Here is a 5,195-nt window from a genome sequence, read left to right as displayed (position 1 = left end):
CCAAAGAATGTCTATCAAGGATAATTCTAGCTAAATATTGTTAGGAGAGGCTTATCTGGCAAGCGATCCCGTGCTGTGCACCATCGCAGTAGCAAACACTGTTTATTCTGTCCTGCAATGTCACGTGCAGCAGCAAGGAGCACTAAAAAATAGCAGCAGCCCCTGCTGCCCTTTAGCCATGCAGCCTGATGTACTTTTTTCGGCATCCCCAGCACACACTCGGAGGCTGCGCACAGCTGAAGGGGATTTTAGGGGTAGATTAATTACTGACTCTATCCTGCGCTCTCTTTGGCTGCTGGGGTTTTTACTGTTGCTGAGGTTGCCTGTTTGTGACCCTGAAAGTGTTTGCTGCCTGGACCGACCTTTTGCTTGTGTGACCCCGACTCTGCTTTGATTACCTTTGGATGACCTTTTACTCTGGACTTGTCTCTGTTGGTACTGCTTTATCTGTGGACTCCTGGTCCCCCGTCAGTTGCTGGACCAGGGCCTTACAAATATGCATTGTACTATATTACTGGGGTTTGCTCATGGTAATGGGATGCTTACAGGGCAGACAAGAGGCAGCAGACTCCAAAGGTCCAAAATAACAGCAGTATTTATTTTCTTAGCCAGGTTACAGCACACTCCATAACTTTACAACAAAATAATAAACAGTAGCCCGGCTGGGCATCTGGCTACCTCACTGCGTGCCCTCTTTTTCTAAAACACATTATATCACCAGTGTTCACTCACAGTTTAAATCGTGTTTGCCCACTGGCTTTCCTGGAGCTCTGTCCCCTTTTCCTTCAGCCTGGAACAGACTCTGGCTCCTTTCCCAGCCTGGAACACACTTCCTCTCAACCTGGAACCCTCTGGCTGCCTTCTCAGCCTGGAACCCTCTGGCTGCCTTCTTAGCCTGGAACCCTCTGGCTGCCTTCTCAGCCTGGAACCCTCTGGCTGCCTTCCCAGCCTGGAACCCTCTGACTGATCACACTACAGCCTCTGACTGATCACACTACAGCCTGCAACACACTGGCTGATCATCTCCCAGTTGCACCTGAGTGCAGGTGCAAAAATACAGAATTGAGTTGGGCCAAGGGACCCACCCTTCACTTCCCTTGGCCAGGTCCAGGGCCCTAAAGAACCTGTTTTTTTCTTTCCAAGAAACCCTATACACCAAGTATTACTCTTTTTCCCTGGAGCCACTAACACTTTTCTTAACATTTTTGGGATACTCTGTCACAGCATATAGAAACTGATCTTTTTTTGTACATTAGTGATCTGGGAACTTTGGGTTGTTTGATGATTTTATCCCAGAAGGCAGATCCATGACCATACCTGGGAACTTTTTATTTTGACAGATTTTGGGCTGCTGGAAGTTCCTTCCAACTCCACCTATATAAGCTAGCGGCAGCATTTCTTTACTTGTCCTCCTCCAGGTTTTCAGGGGATTGTGGAAGCTAGCAGAAGAAATTTCACTTCCGTCTCCTCTAAAGTAACCCTAAACTAACTAACATTGTATGGACAAAGTTTACTTTAAAGCTCAAATGTAGCTTTCTATAAAACATAACTGAGATTACTGTAAATGCCAACTTTTTGTTGTCCTTAGTGTGGATGATTGCAGCACTGTAGAAGAATATATTTTATTTATTTATTTATCTATTTATTAATATAAAGGAAAAATTATATTTTTATTCTCGAAAAATACAAGGTTTTGACAAGTTTTACATTACATACTTACAGGAATACATTATGCCTCAGATAAGTATTATTTCCTGACAAGACAAAAATAGATCTTAGCAGGGCAGTTAAGGTATGTAGGTATGCATCACTTAAAACACATTCCAGTGTTTACGATCAGCAGAAAAAGCCCTAAATCCCCCATAGTTAATTGAAAGTCTTTAAGGTTTACCCAGGTATTCAAAACAGTGGAAATGTTCCTGACCTCAAGGCTATTTTTTATGTGTTATCGTAGAACATCTTGTTTACGGCCAAGGGCAGCTTTTAAATGACAAAAATAATACCTTTTATGACAAGTTATAGTTATTTGCTGTCTTTGTTACATACACAGTCTTCAAAAATTGAACCTTCAGGCAAAGCCCCTCCCTCCGACATTTTACATTAAAAAGTTACATAACTTTTTATATCCTGCAGTCTTCGATGTCCAATGACATCTATTCTATGTTTCCAGTGGTGGGCAGTCTTTGACCTCATGTAAGTGCTGCTTAGTCATGAGCCAGGACTATGCAATGATTCTACGCCAGAGGGCAGGTCTATGATAACTGGTGAAATTTCACCTGCTAATTAGTTTGCTTGCCATGTCTCAAGCTGCTGGGAGTTCCCTCTACTCCACCAATGAAGGCTAATAGTAAGGAGGCCTAACCTCATCTGGCTCCTTCCTATGGCCCTTTGCATGCTATGTGATCAGACTGCAAATGGAGAATCTAACTGCCCTTTACACTGCTTTAGAAAAAGTGGGCATATTCCCCTGCAGCACTATGAAGATTCTCCAAATATGTTTTTTTTTTAATATAACTGGTATTATTGTGACAACATAAATGCCTGCATATTGTTACATTTGCCTACTTGCACAAATACTTAAAAAATGGCTAATTTCATGTCTTTTTTTGCCACTCTATTGTAAAGTCAGTACCATATTATGTCTACCACAAGTAATGCATTGCTACTCTTCAGTACAAGGTACTAAGTATGCTGCTAACCACTGCTTACTTATGTACGCTACCACTTACTATTATACTTTACATAAATCTGTTAGCCTATCCCCTTAATGCAACCCAATCTCAGGCTTATGGACTCTCCTAAACTATAGACTGATTTATAGAAAATGGGATGAATGATGGTAGGCATTTCTAACGTGGAAGACTTGAAATTTATTAGTGGAAAGAAATGACTGTGAGGACTCTAAAATAAAAGTTATTATTGTGGCAAGAGCTTTTTTTTATACTTTTATATTTTTTATAGTGGGAAAAATATCTTGGAAGTTTTATGTTGTCTGTCTGAAATGATATACAAGTGTTTTACTCAATTCATTACTGAATATCTTGCTTCATCTCATTATTTATATCAGTGAAGCAGAACTATATTAAATTTGAATTCCATTTCTACCCAACACTTCAATGAAACTGTACAATTATGCCTTGAGATGCATAGTAAAATATAATCTCCTTTCTCAGAACTTTTGGTGCTCATCCAGCAATAGCTGGCATGCAGCAGACCACCCTGTCGCCAAAAATTGCTTGCTGCTGGTTAGCAGTTGTTTTGGGCACAACATCTTTCTCACGAATTGAAACAGTGGTGGTGTTTCCAGCTTCACCCAGTGAATGTTTGAGTATATCCAGGGGACTGCCTTATTTTCATACTGATGACATTCTGTAGCACCCATAAGACTGATAAAGGCCATTGCATGTCAACAGTATATCAACCTTTCACCTATGTGAATTGTTTTAGTTCTTTCCCTTATTCACTTGTCTGATGGTTGACTGAGCAAACATAATGCAATTACCCTAAAGCCATCATAACTTCAATGTGGAGAGCTTACCTTAGAAGTCAACAGTATACTAATTGGGAAATTTACAGTGAACTTTCAGGCAAGCAGCAAATGAAATGTAATTCTGTGAAAACAATCTGGTGATTTATGGACATTTGTCACACTGCAGAACCAGAAATTCAGCTTCTAATGTCATTGCTTCACCTTCAACCTTCTCAATGGCATTATCTCCTCTGCTCTTCTCATTGGACAGTGATTTAGCAATCCCCCCTCTGTCCAATGAGCAGGAAGCTAGAAGTAGTAAAGATGATTCAGAGAGCAAAAAGCTGGTTTTGTATACAATATCCAAATTGTTAAACTACCAATTTTGAATTCAAAAGTCCCAAATTCTGTTTCTTGCCTTATAACCTTTGTCATTACCCATAGAAAATATCCTATGGTCAGTTTCACACCTGCCTCTTCATTGAACGCATGGCTCCCTGCACTCACATGGCAGTGAATGATAATGAATTTCACAGAACGTAATGTTCACATGTGCCTCAAAACAGAGTAACTGCCCTGCATTTAGAATAGCTAATCTTTTCTTCTGCTGCCTAACACTAAATTGATTTAGGCCAAGCTAGAATTTACATTTAGATGATGTCACCAGGATATTTTAAAATATATGAATATATTAAATATTATTGCACCAAAGATGTCCTGTCAAGGAATATAGGAAAGCACATATCTGAAACCTACTTAGAAACCTCTCCAGAAGAGCCAGTCAATGTTTGTGATTACCCCGTGGTTCTCTCTGGTTCCTCCTAATTACCTCTGCATTATTATTCTCATAATTTTCACATTGTATTCAATAGGAAATCAATTTTCTTATGAATATTTATATTTTTATAACTGAATCAAATGTGAAAAATATGTACATTTTGGGTAAAAGCTGTTTGAAACATGAGTAAAAACATTATTAAATAAACCTCTACATTTTACAAATATAAAGTATAAAAGTCTTATAATATAGACACTCAACCTAAAATCCAATAACAGAAATAAACAATTGAGTTGAATAATTTATTGACCATTATATCTCATTTTCTTAGACTTGCTTTAACTTGGTCATGCAACTATAAACCAGCAAATCATTCATAATGGCATAGTTGAGAGTTACTGTAAAAGGAGAGAAACAAACCAAAGTCCACCATCAGGTCTTAACCTAACTTTTGAATTATCGTATCGAATGCTAGCATCATTGCTCAAATATCACAAACATTGTTATAGATGTAGTCATTAAACAGCACAAAAGTGCCCAAATACAAGAATTTAGTCACCTGTCAAGCCCATGTTTATTATATACTGTATATATCACAGAGGATGGCGGTTTTCCCTGTTAATTTAAATACAAGTCCTTTCATGGATGGAATTATTTTTAATAAATCTAGTTTTTGAAGATAATGGTCTGTGAGCATCAATAAAGATTGAATATTACTGTGAAGAGTATATATGGGACGCTACCATATCTGTACGTTGTGATTTTAATCTCTCTTTCTGCCTGCCTCCATACCAAGTGAATTAGCATACCTGTAGCTTTCACCACCTTTTGTGCTGATACATCTACTATCTGTACCAATTAGATCCCTGAAGAAGCGGACATGGTCTGCGATGATCTCAACATATGTAATGTGTACAATGTATTTAGCCCACGTATGTTAGAATGTCA

Source organism: Pyxicephalus adspersus, chromosome 1, assembly GCF_032062135.1.
Source record: "Pyxicephalus adspersus chromosome 1, UCB_Pads_2.0, whole genome shotgun sequence".
Taxonomy (NCBI): domain Eukaryota; kingdom Metazoa; phylum Chordata; class Amphibia; order Anura; family Pyxicephalidae; genus Pyxicephalus; species Pyxicephalus adspersus.
The sequence above is the reverse complement of the archived record's forward strand: the minus strand, read 5'-3'. Positions refer to the sequence as shown.